This window comes from Cucumis sativus, chromosome 4 (assembly GCF_000004075.3).
Source record: "Cucumis sativus cultivar 9930 chromosome 4, Cucumber_9930_V3, whole genome shotgun sequence".
In the NCBI taxonomy this organism is placed as follows: domain Eukaryota; kingdom Viridiplantae; phylum Streptophyta; class Magnoliopsida; order Cucurbitales; family Cucurbitaceae; genus Cucumis; species Cucumis sativus.
The window spans coordinates 8,350,055-8,372,229 of NC_026658.2; the positions used below are offsets into that span (position 1 = coordinate 8,350,055).

The window sequence follows — 22,175 nt, forward strand, 5'->3', positions numbered from 1 at the left end:
CCTACGAGTATTAGGCTATAAATAACAACAATATTGCGCATATGTATGCAACGCGATAAGGACAAGTGGCAAGAAGAAGCCTATATTGGATGTCGAGAATTAGGCATTCGATACAGTGGTTCAAGAAGAAGCACTTTGAAGGATTTGAAGAATTCTTTCACATAAAATACTTGTTTTGGTTGGGAGGTTAAAATAATAGGTCTGCTTTATGTCCAATACGTTTGAGATCCATGATGATAAATCCAAGCTCGTTCACTTTGACTATATTTCTATTATCAACCCAATCGCAGTTAAATAAAACAAAATATAATTTATGGTAATCAATCTCCCATATCTCTTTATTATATCATAAAATGTCATATCTGATATGATAGGGTTTTTGTCTTTAGAACTAGACATTTGCATTGTAGTGATTGTTATATTAACTCCACTATTTTGAACTCTCCTAATATCATCACGCCTTTTTGTGTGATTGTAATAACCATTGATCATGTAACCATAATAAATGGTCATATCTAGAGAAGATCTATGAGCTATCCATCTTAAGGAAGGCCTAATGAAATTTTTTGGAACTTCGAGAGAAGGGAAATCAACAAAATATATTGGATCTGATTAGGATAGATCCAAAATAAACATGAGGTGTATGGTTATAGTGATTACCCGTGTGGACAACCCCCGAATGAATGTGCGATTATGCTCTTCTTGAATCCATCTTTTTGTTTTAGATTTACCACAGTTAATCTTACGCAACTTCTCCATATGTTGTCTGTCATAAATGACAAAGTTATTAGGTAATTACACAACCAACTTATGTAATATGAGAATAAATAGAGTTTAGAACGTACTTGACGTATTGTAGAACATAATTTACATTCTGAATAACGTAAAGATAAGCTTGACCTAATTGTTCCTTACTCAATCTGATAAAAGAAGAAGCTGATAATGCTCTATCCACATTTGAATCCACTTTTATTACAGATGAGCTTAGTACAATAGAACTAACTCCAGCCATAAATTCATAACAGAACTTTATAGCCTCTTCAACAATATAATTTTCTACCATACATCCTTCTGGCTGATTTCTGTTTCATGCATAAGTTTTCATAACTTTCACGTATCATTCAAAAGGATACATCCACCTTAGATGAATAGGTCCACAGAACTCGATTTCTCTTATAAGATGCACTACAAGGTGTACCATTATAGTGAAAAATGATGGTGGAAAATACTTCTCTAATAGGCATAGAGTGATAACTACATCTTCTTACATTCCTTTTAATTGTGATGAATTAATTGTCTTCTTACATATAGCATTAAAGAAGAAGCATAGTCAAACATTTACAAGTCTTACATGTTTTGGTAAAATACCACAAATTGCCACAGGTAGCAACTGTTGCATAAGAACATGATGGTCATGCGACTTTAGTCTATAGAGTTTCAAATTTGTGAGTGACACTAAACTTTGAATGTTTGATGAATAGCCTTCAGATACTTTAAGTTCAGATAGTGTCTTACAAAAACTCATCTTCTCCGCTCGAGATAATGTATAACATGTTGGGGGTAAAAAGATCTTTTTCTCCCTTACTTGAGGGGCTAACTCTGATCTAATGTTCAGCTCCACCAAATCTAATCAACTCTTGACTCCATTTTTCGTTTTACCAGAAATATCAAGCAATGTGCCAATGAGATTTGCACACTTTTTTTTCGATGTGGACATCTAAAAAATATCACACATCAAAGTACTTCCAATATTCTAATTAGAAAAAATATATTTTTTCTTCCAATAAGTCCTCAAGAACTCGTTTCATTGTTCTTTTCCTTGATAGTTCTCTTACCAAATGAATGTTTGTACTTACTTGGTTGTACAAGAATTTCTTTCTCACTCAATAGTTATAGAGTGGATCCTAGTTCTTGTGTACCATTGAAAAATTTCTTCTGTCTTCTATATGGATGATGACATGGTAGAAACTTGTGATGCCCAATATATGTCATCTTTCTTCTTTTTGGCAAATAAATAGATAAAGTATTCTTCCCAAAAATTGGACATGCATGATATCCTTTGACCGTACAACTACACAAGTTGCCATATGCAAGAAAATTATTAATGGTCCATAATAAAATAACTTTGAGCCTGAAACATTGATCTTAATATGCACCGTAACATTCCACCTCATCATGCCAATTTTTTTTTTAAATCATCAACTAATAGAGCTAAATAAATATCTATTTTATTTTTCGGTTGTTTGAGACCAGATATTAGTGCAATCAACACAAAAAAAATTTGCTTCATACACAACCATGGAGGTAGGTTGTATGTCACTAACAACACTGGTTAACAACTATATCTACTACTAAGATCTGCATGCGGATTGACCCCATTTGTGGAAAGAGCAAGACGCATATTTCTAGGTTCTAACTCAAACTCTGGCCACAGGCTGTCTATTTTTTTTCCACGATAATTCATATTTTGGATGTTGTAATAAACCATTCACTACTTTTTTTCTGGCATGTCATGTCAATAATTTTAATGATTCTTTACTTTGAAACATTCTTTCAAATCTTGGAATTGGAGAGAAATACAACGACCTTCACTGGAACATTCTTAACCTCCTTCTTTGAATTTTTAGGAATCTTCCATCTTGACATATGACAAGAGGGGCATAGATTTGCATAAGAGAGTTCTATACTAAACAAGCAACAATCATTCCTAAATGCATGGATCTTTTCGTACTTCATTCCAAGAGTACACAAAATCTTTTTTGCTTCATAAGTAAACGTAGGGATTTTATGAGTAGGTTCGTCACACACTAATTCTAACAACCCACTGAAACTCTTATCACTCCATCCAAATTTAGCTTTCAAATTATATAACTTCATCAATGCAGAAATTTTGGTAAAATTTTTACAATTAGGAAATCATGGTTTCTTGGCATCATCTAGTAGTTCCTCAATTTTTTGTGACTTGTCATCAAAATAATTGTGTGTAGGCCTCAAACATTCCAATTGTGTCATGAATATCATCCTCATCAATTTCTTCTTTTTCACTACTAAAGTCACTTTCATTGTTGCTTTTAATTGGTAGTGATTCACCATTAAACATCCATACTTGATAACTCTAATCGATGTCATTAAAAAATAAGTGATCTCTAATTGTATTCACAACTAAAGTCTTTGCATTTTCGCACTTTAAACAAGGGTAAGTCATGACGTTCGACGTTTTCGAAGGTTTCAACCCATTTTTAATAAACATCTCAACCCCAAAAGCATAATCAATTGACATTCTATTCTTTTTCATCCATGAATTATCCATATTATATAAGATGCAACTTAATCTACAAAAAAAAAAGTTAAAAAAAAACATAATTAAGTAATCTTAAACTTGTGCACTTAACTATAATCTACAATAGTACTTAAAATCTCAAATTAAAACCAACAAGTTCTATATACACTCAAACAACCAAAAAGTTATATATACGTTCAAACAGCTACAAAACTCGCAATTGTATCAATCAAGTAAAAAGAAAATATCAAATTAAAAGCATCCACAAAGATCAAACACAAATTTCTAACCATCATTACAACATATAATTCCAAATGAAGGCAGTGAACAAGACTTTAGGGATTTCTTATGACATGTAATTCCATACTTCTAACAATAATCAATATGACATATTTCTCACTTCATTTCTTAATTAAAAACAAAGTAATTTAATTGACATATGTAAATAGCAATATAACCAAATATTTCAGCCAAAAACCAAACGCACTACTAAAGTATCTAATAACCTAACTATGGTATAATACTAAAACTCAATCCAAAAAGTAGACGGAAGTTGAACTAATTAAAATAATAACCACACTATATTTTAGAAAATCTGTCTTTATGGTACTTTTTTATGGTTAAAACAATGTTGAAACATATACACAATATGAAATATATAGTGCAGTAGTGTATGAGATACCTCAAAGTCCTACAAGTTCTACATGTTTTACAAATGACAGAGTATAAAATATTCGAAACAATCTTACAAGTTCTACAAATCTCACAACCAAGCTTTTTAATTACCATACACGTGATATCAATAATAAAAACTCACAATCACCAGTTCTACAAATCCAACAGTCGTGCACCACAATCATCTAGAAAAGAATAAAAAATCAAAGTAAATTTAGATAAGTGATTTTCAAACCAAACAAGAGCAAGTGCAACTTACATTTTTTTACTTTGAAATCGTTCAAGGCGTTCAACGGACGGCACTTCGATTCGAATGCAGATCTGGCCACGACTTGCAAGGGTAAGTATATATCAGATCCAACCTTATATACTAGATTCGAGCTTAGATAAGTGATTTCAAAACAAAAAAAAAAAAGAAAAAGAAAAGTACTTATATACAAGATCTGAGCTTGCATGTGGTGGTGGTCGGTTGGGCATGTGGTGGTGGATTCAAAGACGACTGGGCACGAAGGATTCTTGTGGCAGAAGCATGACGACGACTGAGCACGGTGGTGGTGGTTTCAAAGACGACTGGGCACAACAGTGTATTCAAAGACGAATGGGCAGGAGGGGTTTCTTGTAAACACGATGGTGACTGACTTGAGGGATTAGTTCCAAGCATGATGGCGATTGGGCACGATGAAGATTGACGGCTGTTCGAGATAAAAATAAAAATGGACAAATCATTAACTTAGAAAGAAAATATGAATTGAAAAGGAATAAGTAAAGGTATAGATATGGAAAACTGTTTGAATATGTATTATATAAACGGAAGCATCATATATTTCTCACAAAGGTGAAGGGATCCGATGAAAAGAATGAAAAAGCGATAATAGCGAGAGAGTTCCAAAATGAGTAAAATGATCATGTAGCGTTAAAATTCAAAAGTTGCATTCGTGAAAAAGTAAAAGAGGAAAGCTTCAACTTGGTGTGGTGTGCTAAAAGAGAAGCAGCATAAAGTTGTTATTAAAAGCAATTTATGTTTTACTTCTTTTGTCATAGACATCACATTCTCTTCATATGCTTTTCAGGTTCTTCCTGGAGGGTAATTTCGTCAATATTATAATTTCTACCATTCTTCTTCTTAGAAATACCGTTTTTTAAATATGTTTTCAATTTCATTTTTATTGTCTTAAAATTTTTAAATAGGTTCAATTTTGAGTTTCATTTTAATGCACTCTTTTCATTTTCAAAATCTTCTAATTCTCTTTTCAAATTTGAGTTTTATTTACCTTTAGATTTATATTTTAACTTCCACTTTTATTATAAAATCTTTTTTATTGATTAGTGGTAAGGATAATATAATAAAATATCCAAATATTTACAAGCTCGTGTAACAAAATCAAAAAGTTCATGAAACTGGGTATTTTTTAAAAATATTTAAGGTTTTTCCTTCTTTTTCTTCTTTTTTCTTCTACAAGTTTTCTTTTTCTTTTCATAGTCTTTTTCTTTTCTCTTCTTCTCAATTTGTTTTTCAAACTGTTATTTGATTGTTCAAGTTCATGAGTCAATATAAAAAATCGTTGGAATATTTGGTAGCCAAATCTAAACGATGGTATACCAAATCTAAACGGTCGTGTACAAAAAAATCGTTTAGATATCCAAATTTAAACGATAGAATTTAAATGATCATATACTAAAGAATAGTCAAATCTAAATAATCATGTACCAAAAAATCTTGAAAAAAATTGTTTAGATTTGACTATTCAAATTTAAACAAAAACAATCGTGTACCAAAAATTTTGAAAAAAAGTGTTTAGATTTGACTATGCAAATTTAAACGATCAGGTACAAAGAATAGCCAAAAGATTCGTGTACCAAATAATCTTAAAAAAGATTTAGAGCCAAAAGATTCGTGTACCAAATAATCTTAAAAAAGATTTAGAGTAGTACAATATAGTTTAAACCGTAGTACAATATAGTTTAGAAGAAGAAGAAGTGGAACATACAGGTGCTAGTTGAGCTAAGCTCATGTTGGCAATCTTTTTAACTTTTTGTTTTTGTTTTTGAAGATTAAGTTTTTTTAAAAAACTTAAAAGTGACTATTACCACTCCAAGAGGACGAACTCCTCCACGCCAATACCACCGCCCTTGACTTCGTTGCGAGCTGATCCACCACATCTAATGCCCTGTCTCCATGTGAGATCTGTCGGTGTAACTCCAAATATGTTGTCTAGCGACGTCCATCTTTTCCACTCTTCCTCCCCTTTACCAAACTCTAATTTTTAGCTTCGCCTTTTTAGGCAAATTCTTAGAGATAACTATTTGGCAAACTTTACTAATATCTAAGTATGTATAAGTTCAATGATGTTTATGAGAAAGGTTGAATATTTTATAAGAAATTTAAGGATTCAAATGTTAAAGTTTAAGTAATGATTGTATGATTATGAATGAAAGTAAACCGTTAGTCTTATTCTTATCCATGAGTTAGCTATTACCATGAAGAAAAGGATTGCATGGGGATAAGAAGCTGACATCAATGCGATTGTGCTAACGACCTGAGCAACAAGAAATGAACCGTAAGATTCTCATGAGATGCTAATGATGATGTTGTCATCACAGTAGACTATGCGTTAGAAGGATTCATGTTCTAGGTGTAAGAAAAAGGTGTTGAAATTTATGTCCTAAAATTCATAGTTTGTAATCATATTCTATTAAATAAAGTTGTTATTGTCACTATAATCTTAAAGCCAATAAGCTATATTTCTAAGGCTAATTTTGAGTAAACTTGAATTTTATGTAGAGACATAAACATGGATCAAGTGCGAGTATGTAGCCTAAGTGGTCTATAGTATACGAATAAGATTGGGTGCCTTATTTTGGGGACACTATGGATGTGGCCCATTTTGTAGTTAATACAAACGATGTGATTCTGAATCATTCATGTAGAGAGATAGAAGTGGGGACATCCTATGTAAAGGGTTTATATAAGACTGTAACCATGAAATAGCCACTTTTAAGTTGTAACACCGTTGACCTTAATAAAATTGACTATTTTGTTTATAGATATCCAGTGTAACTTAATCTTAATCCTAAGTAAACTATGAACTCGTGTTCACACGAGATTATTCTTAGATCTACATACGTGAGAGAAGCTATTTAGTGCTAGTCCAATAAGCCTCCTATTTCAAGGGTAAGACCAGGTAGATAGTTGGGGACAAATGGTGCAAGACGAAATTCACTCCTACCTGCTTTAAGGTTAGTAGATAGGTTGTTTTCTTACCGACTAAATCCAAATCTTGAACAAGGGGTCTCACCCTCTCATTGGCTTGAGAGGGATTCAGTTTAGAGGTTAGACCTTAAACCAATTGTCACAATAGTGGATTAGTGAGACTTAAGGAGCAAGATGTAATCTTATGGGTAAAATGGTACTTTGACCTAGCCAAAGTTACAAAAAACTTGTAAATGACTAACTTACTTATCATAGTTATATCACATCGACACAAATATATCTATAGTGAGGGGAGTGTCACTACGAAACTTTAATGGAAGGACCTGTTAGTTAACGAAGGTTTATTAAATCGATCTAAAGAGTTTAGCCAGTTAATCTTTGATTGTTGAAGCCCATGATCTATAAGTCTATTAGGTTTTCCCCCTAGCTCACAAGGAATCATCCGTAGAACATTGTGATGGAATCACTCAAATTGTTCGAATTAGGTAAAGAGAGAGAAATCGACGAATATATTTGATATAGTCATTGGATATAAGTTAAAGATAGAGCTTTAAGTTTAAATGTGATTTAAAATATGAATATAGATTCCTATTTGGAAGCTCGAACTTGATGGAAATGGTGAAAGTTCTGAAAAGTCAACTTTTGAATTTGAATAGTCAAACATTGACCGACTTTATATTCTAATGTGAATTTAATTTTGAAAAACTGAATGTGGATTTATGATCGAGAAGTCAAAATTAGTCAATGGTAAAAAGTCAAAATGTTGACTTTTGACTTAAAGTTTGACTTGATTTAAATGATAAATTACCATATTTTCCTTCCACTAAGTTGTTGAGATTTGACAAGCACATTGCATGTAATTTGCAAGTGGCTTCATGCATATGAGACACTTAGTTGGTGATATACCAAGTGTGGAGAATGGAAAGCTCACTACAAACAATTTTGCATGTAGTTTGCTTATAAAAAAAAAGGGGATTATTGCAAATGGCTTTTTTTGGCTTGGAGTTTTGGTGTTTTTAGATTTGCAATTTGGAATTGCAAAATAAACCAAAATTTTCTTATCATTCTCAATAATCTCAACAAAAATTTCTTCCTTCTAATTTCATCACTCTCTCTATTTTCTCCACCGTTCTAGGCCCACACCCTAGTTTCAAGAGTGGAGAATTGCAACTTCAAGTTTGTAAGGAGATTACAAGGATAGAAAAGCATCAAAGGTGAGTTTTGCTATTAACTCTATCTTTGTTTCATTTAGGGTGATAATGCATGTTAATTACTAAAGTGTTTAGTTGCAATTAAACTAAAACCTGATCCGTATTTCGTTGTGCATGTTTCCATTTTCCATCAAAAGGAAAGACTAATGTGTTGTTTGTGTTTCTCAAATAAGAGGTGAGAGCCTATTTGGAAAATTGTGTATATTAAATGTATTGTTTTGTTCTCCAAAAGGATCTCAAAATATCACCAAGTATTTGACTTACGTGTGTTCAGTTTCCCATTCCCATGTGATTTTGATAAGGAGGTAAGGTCAAGTGATGAAGGGTTTGGCAAATTGCTACACATGGAAATGATGGCTATGCAGTAAGGAATTAGCCAGGCAATCTACGTTTACGCTTGGAAAGTTGAATTAGGCGTTCAAGGCCTAAAGTTTACTCTAAGTATTACTATAAAGAGAAAGCTTGCATAATGTATTTTAGGAACGCATAATGTTGAGTAATAAAAGAATTATTGTTTATATATTGAGTTATATATATTTCTTATCACCTAGTAGTTAAGTATCAAGTTAAAAGTCAAGAAATTTATTTAGTTACAATGCGTTCAAGACAAAATACAAGGACTCTAAGCCGAGCGTTGTGGCATTTTGCATTAAAGACGTCAAGCCAGCTCAAGTTTCGTCGATTACTATAATGCAAGGTTAGGACACGTGTAGGACAGAGCATGACAAGAACACCACCTGGAAACTAGAGGCCAAATCGCATATGATAACTTTTGTTCAAGATTACTAGAGGTTTAAAAACTAAAGAAACTAAATTGAATCAAAAGAAGAAAAAATAGGATGAGAACGAAAAAAGCATAAAGTTTACCCCAAGAAATTGGGTTAAAGAGGAGAAGTGAAATCCAGAGGCATGGATGCAGCTGTGAAGCTCGCGTCTTGGACTAGAGAGGTTGTGAAGAAGGAAGTTAAGTATAAGTACTACGCGTTCAAAGGTGAAGGGAGTTAAAATTACTAACTATAAGAATGACGTGTTTTGAGGAAGGAGCATGCGTTCTAATAAGCCGACATGGGGAACGAAAGTACACAAAGTAAAGTTGGGCGTTGTTTTTAGTTAAGATAATGTGAGAAGAAAAGTTTAGTAAGCGTTTTGAGGTAGGCAAGGAAAAGCCAAAAGTAAAGTGAGGAGAGGAAGATGATTCACTAATTCAAATTAATCAGCTTCTTACGTGTTGGGTTAAAGTTAAGCATGATTAGAAAACATACTAAACCTACACGTGTAAGGCATTAAGTAGGAGAAGGAAAGCTCATATGAGTTTAAAGATGACTAATCTTGTAAAACTCATGTCCCGGAGTAGATAGGTTTTAAACAAGAAATTTGTAAAAATTACTACGTATAAGTACTATGTGTTCTAAGATGAAGGGAGTCAAAATGATTAAGTATAAGAATGATACATTTTAAGAAAGGAGCATGCGTTCTGGCAAGGCAACATGAGGAAGAAAATCGGTGTTAAGTCAAGATAATGCTAGAAGGAGCATTTTGAGTTGGGCAAGGAAAAGCCAGGCAAAGAAAGAAAGGTGATTTAGTAATTCATATTAGTCTTACCTGTTGGGCTAAAAGTTAAGCATGATTGAAGAAGTTATTAAACCTACACTTGTAAGGCACTACGTAGGAGCCAACAAACCAAGATGAGTAATCCAATTTAGGATTAATTAGTATAAGAAGGCCTTGAAAGTTTAAAGGAGGGCATAAAAAGTTCTGAGTGTTTAAACTTTGCCAAAAGAGCACTAGGTGAAGAGAAGAAGAAGGGAAGAGCACTAGGTGAAGAAAAGAAGAAGGGAAGTGAGAAAACCTATAGTTTTTGTGAGTGACCCTTCCAAATAAAAACGAAGATTTTCAGAGTTTTTCTTTCAAGTCATGTTATGTTATGTTTAGTTAAACGCATGTATAAACTTGTTTATGTTTATTTGAAAAGCGTGACTCTTGAAAGTGTGTTTCCAAGTAAATATGTTTTCAAGTTTGTTTCCAAGTAAATATGTTTTCATGTTAAGGTATTTCATTTTATGATGCTTGTATAAAGTGTTTGTATGCGATTAAACCATTAACTATATATCTCTACATATTGTTCAAGACTCATCAAACAGCTTAATATGTTAGTTTATTGGATTTAGTTATTAAGACAAAACTAATAATGTAACCAAGAACATTTATTGAAATTATATTAATAAAATTTTATTAATTAATAACACTTTATTAATAAATAACGATCAATGAATTATATTTACTATCTACGAGTTTTATGACATAAATCTCAATACACCGCACGGTAACTGACCCTTTAACCCTAGTTTAGCATGCGTATTTAAACATCCCAAAAACCTTGAATCCTAGCATTGATCCAAACTAATTATTCATTCAGCTTCAAATCTACTTCCACCTATCACCTTAGCTTTAAGTTGTATTTCTCTTCTTCCTGAAAGTCTCAGAACTTTCTTAGTCATATTACTCTACTGATGGACTTGTATGACAAGAAGGAAAAAGGAAAATACAACTTAGAATAATTATGATAAATGGAGTGAGAATTCCTCTGTCGAAGGACAATTTGAACCACATGCTTGCCATTGTTTCAAGGAGAAATATGAACTAACCAACAAATTTATGATTTCTTCAACAGTGTCGTGGCTAAAACATTTATCAAGTATTTCAATTTTACAAAACAAATAAATAGATAAAAGTAAAAGTATCACGTAAAAAGTATAAAGTATGTATTTTCTTCATAAGTAGGCACATTCTATTTTAAGCAGAAAAAATACACCGTAACACCCCAGGCCCAGGATTCAAACCAGGATTTGGAATTCGAATCTTCGACATTTCCCTTGCGACTTGACAACATCATCCTCCTAGAAAAATTTCCACGATGTCACCCAACACAAAATTACCTCAAGTTAAGCACACTTAACTTTGAAGTTCTCCCCACAAACCAACACGAGTCCTTTCAGCATGCTTTGTTCTCACTCCCCTGCATCCTAAAAATATTCTCAGGAGGTCACCCAAATAAAATCACCCCAAGATAAGCACGTTTAACTTTGAAGTTCCTATGATCGAGCCACCGAAAATGAAGGTCCACCTTGTTGGTATAGGTATTAACTTTTTATTCTTTTAAGTCTTTCTTAACATTACTTTCATGTCCTCAAGATCCCTCTCATTCAGATGTGATATTGGTTCATTCATGTCTCCCTCCTAATCTCGGGCGTTACACACACTATCTTATATTTCTATTGCATTAACAATTTCATATACAAAGTAGGTCTGTCTAGTAACTCATTATTAGAAGTCGGTATGATATGAATGTGTTTATCAAGATTTTTTCCCCTTAAGGACACGCTTATTCTTCTTCAAAAAAATGAACACCCTTATTCATTTGTTTATTTATCTCCCTCTTGATGAAGAGACCTTTAAGTGAGAACAGACCAAAGATAACGTGTGTGTATACACACATACACACATGTATATATATCAATAAAAATATTGATATATATAAGATTCACTTACTATGTACCAACCACCCGACTTGTGTTTGCTTTGTTGTCTGATGGCTTATACCAAAATTTGATATTTTTGAATTCATTTCGTCATCGATAAAATGTTGTTAAACTTGTAAATCTAGCTCGATGAATTGTTCGTACTCTTGAGTAATAGTAAAGGCAGAGTAGTCCTTGAACTATTCCTTGGACGAAGTGCAAACGTTTTTTCCAATCAAATATTAACTTCTTCTTTGAATCTATATAGAACCTCAATCATATGAAGAAAAAAAACAACCGTTATATTGTTATGCAATAATGAGAAAAATAGACGAGAAAACACTAAAAAAAGTGTAAAATGACTAACCCAAAAGAGGAAAAATTCAACGGTTTTGTTGGGCATATACTCACAAACCAACAATTTCTCTTCTTTATGAAGGTAGCAACTGATAAGCCTAACCAAATGAGTGTGTTGAAGTTTAGCAATTAAAATATTTCATTCTTGAACTCCACTGATCCTTGTCGTGAATTGTTTGGCAATCTTTTAATGGCTACTTCTTGGCCATCTGTCAAAACTCCCTGCATATATTTTCAGTTTTATAGCAATTCAACAACAACAATAATATATTAAAACACAACTGATTTGTTATATATATATATACACACAATACCTTATAAACAATTAGATAGATAGTAGAAGTTTTTATTGACTTCAATATATATTAAGATAGTTTGTTTTTAATTAATTTAATAGAAATTGACATGTAAGAAGAAGAAGAATAGGAAGAACCGTTAATGGCATCTTCCAATGCGTTAAAAACCTCGCCTTCAAGGCCACTCCATAAGGGTACTACAACAATTTTCTAGACTGAGGCATTTTTCGCTGCTTTTTCCACATGCACCCTTCGTTATCTTTTTCCAACAATGGGCAAATGGAGTGCATAAAATCTTCACTATTCATATTCATCCTCAAATTCCCATCTTCTTTTAATCTTAATTAGGTTTGAATCAGACTTGTTGATTCTTCCCTGTAGTTGTTGTTGAAAGAAAAGTAAATGAAAATACGTTTCGTTCTCATTTGAAACTATATTGAAATTGATTTCCTTTATTGTTTTTCAAGAATTCGACCGTCTTTCTAATTCCCACTCCTCCAAAACAGAGCACCTCGGATGAACATCACTAACTCGAATGTATTGTTTAGTTAGAATTAAAAAAAAATCACTAACCTCGAAACACAAACTTTCAAATCTCGCCTCTCCTTCAACTCCATCATATATCTCCTGACGCCGTCGATCTCAAGTTCTTTTTAAATGATAAAATTGATAAACTAGTTCCTTCGTAGATATTTTTAAATGCTCAAAAACCAAATAGCCAATTGTCCAAACAACTAGAACTATTTTCATATTTGGTCTGTTCTTAACCTCCTCGTCATGATTCGGGGTTGATAAATCACATATAATGAGAAAATCAAGTGTTTCTTGCCTTTTTTTTACACAAACAAACTTTAAGTTGATATAAAGTGAAGAAATTTTGGATAAAAAGTAAAGGAACACCAATAGCCAGTTCCATAGCCGGTTCGAATCGATCGGAAACCCTTGAATACAGTCAGAAAAACCACAAGAGGAATAATGTAGAAAAGGAAATCGGAGAGAGAGGAAGGTAGAAACGCCGAGGAATGTCGAGTTTTGGAGCTGAAATCTGCCGGGAAGAAGAGGAATCTCCGGCGAAGTATTGGAGAAGTTGGGATTGAGATTTGAGATTGAAGTAGAGGGAATTAAAGTGAATCAAGAACAAATGGGAATCGACAGCGATGTACAATGAGAACACTCAACTCCTGACCTGAGTTTGGGACTGAGTTTGTGTGTGCAAGAACAATTTTTGGAAGATGGATGAGAAAATCGTTGTCTCCGTCGTCGTATTTTAAAAAATGGATATTTAATGTCAGTTTAAAACTGACATTAATCCTTCATCTTTAATGTTGTTTTAAAACCAACATTAAAGATCTGCTTTTTTAAATGGGACATTAAACATTCGTGTTAAACTTTTTCAATTGACATTGAAGCTCAGGTTTTCTTCCAGTGATGGTTCCAGAGCCGGACTAATCAACTACTTATCTACTAGAGAGTTTTAGTTTCTATCTGTCAGTATGTCTTGTATATTGAAATCATACATCTAGTTCGTGTATATAGTTACATTTTATGTGTCTTAAGAATTGTATAGATGTTGTTTATGGTTTGTATAAGTTTATCTACGCTAGTTTTGTTACTTGGTGTTAGTACTTAGTTGTTTGCAGTATGGGTTGCATTGTCGATGTGCATAGTTGTTCCATGTGTTTTCTTTTATATGGTTATTGTTGAGTATTGTATGAGTTAGTAGTTAAGTTAAAGGTCAATAGGTCCTGTCAAGAGGAAGGGCGATAACTGTTGGGTTCATGCCGTCTCTTTAGACTTAGCTTAGAGAATGTAGTTTGAGAGGGGGTGTGACAAAAGTAATATATGATGTCACCGTAAATACTTTTGTTTATTTCATTATTTGACAATTTGCATTTTATGAGCTGAACGTTTTTCATTTTGATCTCAAATTTATAAACATATGAAAGAAGATGGAAATTTCGTTTTGAAATTTTGAATTATTATTATACATTCTAAGTTTCTATTGTCAAATATTTATTTAGGTCTACTTTTTATTCATATTAATTGTCAACTTGTTAAATATTGAATCTTGTTTTTTCAAGTCTTGAAGTAGGATAATGCAAGCTTACCATTCTCAAATACACTAACAAGACTTAGAGCAATTCAATTTGTTCAATGACTGTTTTGTCGAATCTCTAGCCTATTTTACATTATGTTTGATTGCATTTGCATTATGTCAAAGACGATATTTAGAAGTTTTTGTTTGTAGGTATTGGTACCAATATCCTTTTTTAATGTAATTCTTCTCTCCCTTGTTTCTCGTTACTATAATGAATTTGATAGCCTGAACATGAAGTAAAATATGTATTTTGTATTTTGAATCTCTGATGACAAGTTTTAGGAGTACAATTTCTAGCCCATGATTCTCTAGTTTTGTAATTTGAGTGTAAATTTGTCAATATAGTGGAAGTGTATTGTAGGTTGATAACTTGTGAATATGTTTCTAGACATATATTTGATGCTCGATTACTACGATATTGATGTTGGTATGACCAAGCCCCATTACTTAAAAAAGAAAAAACAATGACCTAAGTTGTGGGGTTTTTTATGATACATTTCGTGTTGGCTGAGCTCTATTACATCCAACCTTGCAGAAGTCCCACACAGATTTGGGAGGATACATAGTGGTATAGTAAGGCAAACTAGAATTAGTCTTAACATTTTAGGAAGAAATTAAAATTGTTGAGAAAGTCCACTTAATTTATAATACTCCATTATTGTTTCAAAAACTATAATGTTGCAATTAGCTAATAAAGATAGGTGAGTTTACTTGCAAATGTCGTGGGTCTCCGAACACCAAGTGTCGTGGGACTCATCACACTCGAGTTCACCGGACCATGCATATTAAAAAGAGATATGCAACACCTACATATTAAAGATAATTTTGAGTTATATACAACACATCTTAGTCTATTATTTTAGGAATGGGATTCTAAATTTTTTAGTATTTGACAAACTAACAGATAAAATCTATTTTGTATTTTGTGTATCATTTCATTTTTCTAACTCTACTAAATTTTTAAATTTAGTTTTTTGATATGAATAAAATCTTAACATTTGTTATATTAGTTAATTTTAAAATCATTTTTTCTATTGAGAAAAGGAAATAATAAGAATGTGTTACAACAGTCGATAATTAGTTATTCAATAACTAAATTTAAAGTTCCAAGAGTGAATAAAGTAAAATAGAGTTTCCTCAGAATATAAGAGCAAAATAATAGTTTTAATCATAAAAAAGGCCACCAATAAAACCAAGAAAAGAGACGACGTTGTACCAAAATAATTAATCGAAAGTTGTACAAACAATGAAATGTCATTTTCAAGATTAAATGTCAACCACGATGATTATTACTCAAAATATGGAAGCACTCAGATGCATTGACGATATAATATCCTATTTCATATAATTATGAAACCCAAATCTGTTTGAACAAATCAAGTGAGAACATATTTGAAATAAGTGGGATAGAGATTAAAGCACATGCATCATTATATGATTACATTGTTTACTTAACAAAATTATGACCACAATTCTTTAATGTGAAGGGAATAATGATAATAATAGCTGAGCAAAGTTACAAAAATTATTCATCTCCCCTCTCATTTTTGTTCTTTCCAATCCATAAAATTGGACTTATTTTGAAACAATTTCAGTTTATCTTAGACTATTATATTAATCAATCAAGCAACCGAAATGAACTTTTAACTTTGAAATTGATAGAACAAACCATGTCAATTGAGTTATGCTCATTTTTTTGTTTTTTTTTTTTTTTGGTTTTTGGTTTTGAATTTTTCTGGATGTTTCTTTATCTTTCCTTGACACTTTACATTAGCTTAATTACTTTAAATATATATTACATAGATTAACTCTAGGTTCGTACTTCTCATTCTCATTTTGATATATATGGGATCGTAGCTATAAGATTTCTTTATATACTAGTTCAATTAGGGTTTTCATTAAACAATATTCGATCTAAGAATTGGGCTACTATATATCCTTTAGTTCATACTTAATTTGGTATCTTAAATAAATGGATAATTATAATTGATAGCAATTTTATAAATAATAATTAGGGACCCTTGCAAAAGTAGCAAATAAAATTTATGATAATATGACCTATGTTACTACATTTTCTAAATTGCAAAAGTAGTAAATTTAAAAATCGATAGCCTTCTAATAGCCCTCCGATAGCCGTCTGATAACCCTCTAATATCACTAACTTTGTCATATTCACAATATGCAAAAATAGATGTCATGAGCTGTTTTTTTTTTTTTTTTCTAAATATTTTTGTCATCTGATGCAATTTCCCTAATAATTAAGTGTATAGAAACATTTTAAAAAAAATCAAATAGATAGTAAAGTCGATTAATGATAGACTTTTATCATTTATAGATTTTTATGATCGGTCTATCATTGAGAAACCAATAACCAACAATATGGATAACTAAGATGTTTTACACTAATCAATTGAATTTATTCTTAACATTTGTTAAGATTTTCTTGTTTTCAAATACTATATATTTTAAGAATACGAGTAATGTGTTTAGTTATTTCTAAATATAATGTATCTGTGGGTCTTAAGTCTACGACTAATAGTTATTTTTTCACGTTGAAATAGTGAAAATACAAGGTATTTATAGTGTGTTGATTATGTTCAAAATTTGAAATTGGTTGACCAAATTTTAGAAAATCCTATACTTTAATTGTTACGTTCCATAGTTTTTTTTTAATGTAATTTAAGTTTTTGAAAAAAATATTATGTTTTTCCATAGTTAATATAATGGAAAAATTTTTAAAATAATATATTTTACAAAATATTTGCTAACTATCACTAATAGTCATTATATGCTAGAGTGATAAAAGACTATTTATGATAGAATCCAAAATTTTACTATAACTTGTAAATATTTTAATTTATTTTACTATTTTTGAAAATATTCCTAATATAATTTTTAATTATACTGGAACATTTGATAGTTAGGATTTGAATTTTAGAACTTTCTATTATTAACTATATCCAATTTTTAATTAAATGAAATTTTGGTGGTTAGGGTGTGAAGTAGGGATATTTTGGTAAATTATTCTTCGTTATTATTCTAATTAATTTCTTTTTTGATATTTTTCAAAATGAAATGTTTTACTTTGCTATTTATGTTGACAGCCCTTATTTTCTACTTTTTTGTTTTTTGTTCTTTTTAATATCCCATTTAAAATGGGCTATCTTAATGGACTACTAAAAGTCCATTTTGTTGTAGTATGTATTCTTCGAAAGTGTTAAACAAACACTTGCGATTTCTTCTACTGCAGGTGTGGAGTTTATAACATGTCATGAGATATCCAATCATGAAACATAGTTGCAAACTTTTGTCACTAGGGTGTGGATAGTGGTTGGCAAAAACAACTAAAACTATTTTGTGACAATAAGTTGGTGATAATTCAAATAACAATATAAGCCATACAAAGTCAAAACAGGTAGATGTAAAGCTTCTAGTTGTGAAAAAGTGTTGAGAATGATCAAATTTTGATAGAATACATAGAAACAGTAACAGATCCATTGTTCACATGGGTGTTGGTCCATTTTCTGATTCTATGGGTTATTGGAAGTTTGTTATCGATAATGTTTTCTTGTTTTATTTATTTTCTATATAAAATAAAGTTTGATGGTTTATGTTTTATTATCTTTGAACTTGTTTATTATGCAACTGGTTTTGTAAATGTGATTTAAAAATAAGTTTTAATGAATGACCTCACTAAAGAATTTGAACCCAGTTGGAAATAGACATGATCTAGATCACTTTGTATATGAAGTTTCTATGCTATCCATCCACAATTGATCTATGTCATTGAATGTATTGGAACTGGTGATTAAGGAAGGTTTAGTTTTAAAAGTAGTGACATAAGTTGTCTCGATTTCGTGTTGATACAGAAGATTGACTAGATTGAACTAAAGGAGAATTTCATCAATGAAATCATATGTCTAAGTGCGCTTAAGGTTTATGTCATGTAGTTAAATTAGGTGCATAATCATAGCTCAAGCAGAAGATTATCAAATGTATTTAAATAATAATATGTATAATTAAAGTATGAGCTATATATGCAGATTAATAATTTATCACATTGAATTATTTTTTATTAGATTGGGTCTTGGAATGTGATTTATTTAATTAGGGATAGTTGCAAATATAGCCATTAAATTCAAAATATTAGCATATGTAGCAACATACTAAAAAATTCCAAATATATGAAAACTTGTCAAACCTTTATAAGTAAAATGAATGTTTTGTGAGTAACTTTTATAAGATGTTTGTGAATTTTTTTATAAATGAAAGTCATGTTTCAAAAAGCATTCCTTTTGAGTTTGTAGTTATGCATAACATGTCTTGTATATATATATATTGATGTTATTGATGTTATTGTTGATGCATTATTTTTAAAGAGAAAATGATTGATTTCTATGTGATGCTTGTGTGCGTGTAAACCATTAGCCTTATTCTTATCAAGTGAGCAGCTATTATGTGGTGTGCACATAATGTCTATAGGCGTCATGTGGATGTATGGTGCAACAAGAAATGAATCAAGAAAATTCTTGAATGTGATGGATGGAGTGAACATCACAGTAATCTAAACACGAGATGCTGGCGAGAGTGAATCCCAGTAGTCTTGACGCATGGGATAATTCATATTCTTGTGTGGAAGGGAATAAGAGAACCAATGTGTGATTTCCATCATTCGTGAAAAGAAGCGTTGTGAGCCTATGTTTATGAAAATGAAAAGTGATTTATGTGATTGTATTGTATTCCCCAAAAATGAATTTCTGAACTCTCACTCACTAAATCTTCAACTTATGTTTTATGTTTTCTTTTCCTAGGTGTTCGAGCGTTGAGGCTAAGTAAAGAAAGGGTAAGACAAATAGCTACGAGTTGAGGCAAGCAAGCTAAATGTTGAGTTGGAGAAGCTATACTAGACGAAAAAGCCCTAAAATTTATGTTTAAGTCTTGTTGTTAATTAAAGAAATCTTGAGTTTTGTTTGTAATTGGTGTAAAGTGCTTATTTAATAAGAGAAGTTGTGTTCTTTCCAGTGCATTATCTTGTGCCTATCGCGTAGTAGTTAAAGAGTAAAATTAAGTATTTAAGACAAGGCGATAAGGGTAAGCTAAAAGTTAAGTTTGTTTTTCTGCTGCACTGTGTTAAGTAAACTTAGAGTTTAAGTTTTGCGTTCAAGTTTGGTAGAGAAGTTATTCCGCTTACTAGGCATTCAGCGTTTATCAAGTTGTATGGTTTGCGTTGAAGGTCTAGGCGACAACCTCCACTTAATCGCAAGAAGTGACTTTGAGTCAGGGCATGACACGTCCGTTCAACATTCAAAACTTTCTTCTTTTTCCTTCATCAGAAAAATCTATACTTTTTCTCTTATGAAAAACTACTCTATTCTTTGGCTTTTCAGACCTATTTATAAAGACCTTTCACATCCAAGGGTGACTTTTGTGCTTTACACAAGTCATCATAGTGCACACCGCGTTATACTACCAATTCAAACTCGACACGTAGTCTATTCGTCGATGGTGATTTGACTTTCTTCTTGAGACGCACATTGATAACTTGTAGAAATACAAGTTATTATAGCCTTTTAGATAGAATAATATGACAAAAATGTATAGGAAAAGTGTCAAAATGCTTAGCTTATGTTGTAAATGTATAAATACTTAGAAATGCTCATTACAGAAGCATCCATACCTGTTTCACCATATTTTAAGTGTCTAAACGAAATATTGAAATCAAAAGAAGAAGTTAGTGAATCGCAAAGGTACTCGCCTAGAGACACCGAGAGAAGACATTATAAGTAGGAAAGAAAAGGTTCGCTAAAAGACAAAAGTGATAGATGGAGTTTATATGACTTGACAACAGGAAACTTTTGACACTGACATGCTCAGAAGATTAGATTTCCCGCTTAAATCTAACTATAAAAGGAACCCATCACCAACAAGAAAATGAGGCTCAAATAGGCCACAAGATGCTTCCATGAGCCATTCGTACACCTAAAGAGGTGGGCAAAACCCTAGAGAGTTGGTGGAAAGTAATAGCCTTTCCACAGTTTGTAAAGCACTTCTTTCTCTTCTCTGGTCATTTCATGATTGAAAGCTTGAGGTTTATGTGAAGAAGATCCCTTCTCCCATCTCCCCTAACTTGTAATGTCATTTCTATTCTTTCCATTCTTGTATTTCTTTACATTGTATTTACTCACATTGTATAGTGGTCGATGACCTTTATTCTTTAATACAATGTATATTTATGCATCTTCAATCCATCACTTCTTTATGTTCATATGTCCTTGTGTAATTTGTAGTTTAGGATCTATGAAAGTTTCTTAATAAGAAGACTAAGTTATAATTCTTATCAAGTTAGAAGAGCCATTTTCATCACTTGGCTAGTGTGTATCTCCAACTACTCGAGAGGGCAAGTATCAAGGATATGGCTAACCCGCACAAAGAGGATTTTGGATAAACTCCACCTTAGCGAGATAACTTCTATTATTTGTGTCTCAAAATGAGAACAGTATGAGCATCAAGCACTGAGAGGTTGTCACCCTTAAATGCGAAGCTTTCTAAGTCTTATAAGTGAACTCTTCTAGATATACCATGTTTAGCTAGGCGTAGTCATTTGGATCCCGAAAGGAGAGCAAGTGTGGCGTTTAAAGTCTCCGAGAGAAGCTCGCCTTAATCATAAGCTAGTTAAGTACGTCATATCGCATCAATGCCTTCATATAACCCGTTTGCCAAGTAATGCACAGATTTTCCTTTACCTCATTCTTTAATACAAGTTAGTTCACATATGTATTCCATTCTCACAACCACCTTCATTAAATTACCTTTACAGATTTCTTTTGCGTAGATAAGTAGATTTGGATTAAACTTGCACTCTTTTAAAGTGTATAGTTTATTCTTTTATACTGACTAAATGAAGAGTAAAACCTAGAATTAAGCTTTGACATCAATTCTCTGTGTTCAACTCTAGATCATCCAGAAAAACCTATTATTTCGCTTACACTTTGACAAGCAATAGAAAAATTTCTACACAACGAAGACTTAGCAATCACATTATGAAGAGATTTATAGTAAGCATTTTGCATGCAATGATCTTGATCAATGACTTATCATGTAGACGTAAACACCAACATAAGCTACAATACTATCCCCTAAGTTTTAAGTTAGTCAACGTGTCACAAGCAAGTCTTTGACGTCGTTGGTAGCACAACAAGCACACATCTTATCTCATTGGAAAGCCAAACTCTTAATTGTCTAATTGTCTCAATTCTCTTCCAAAAGAAGCTACCGTCTTTTCTTTTTCCACACAAGTTATCATGTCACTTGACAAGATATTTACTTCCACACTTCAATCTCTTTGGTATAGATACTTCTTGTGGTATCCTGTCAATGTCTCACTTAACGCATTGTCTTTCTCGCCAACTATTCTTATCGTGTTACTCACATTCATGCGATAGAACCTTTGGCTTATGATTTTCTCTTCACATTGCCTACTTTCTTTCGCATCCTTCCTTGTGGGATGTCTCCATACTTAACTGAAATAG

At 32.0% G+C, this 22,175-nt stretch overlaps 1 long non-coding RNA gene across 2 annotated transcripts; it reads right to left on the reverse strand.

The window, feature by feature from the left end:
- Positions 1–3,842: 3,842 nt before the first annotated feature.
- On the reverse strand, positions 3,843–4,903 carry LOC105435217. 2 transcript variants are annotated; one of them, XR_969232.2, is made up of 4 exons: positions 4,787–4,903; positions 4,386–4,647; positions 4,215–4,276; positions 3,843–4,140 (listed from the first exon to the last, which is right to left on the reverse strand). It is a non-coding gene; the product is annotated as an uncharacterized LOC105435217 (long non-coding RNA). The 2 variants fall into 2 exon arrangements; XR_969231.2 differs by lacking the exon at positions 4,787–4,903 and having other exon boundaries at positions 4,386–4,778.
- Between the last annotated feature and the right edge of the window lie 17,272 nt (positions 4,904–22,175).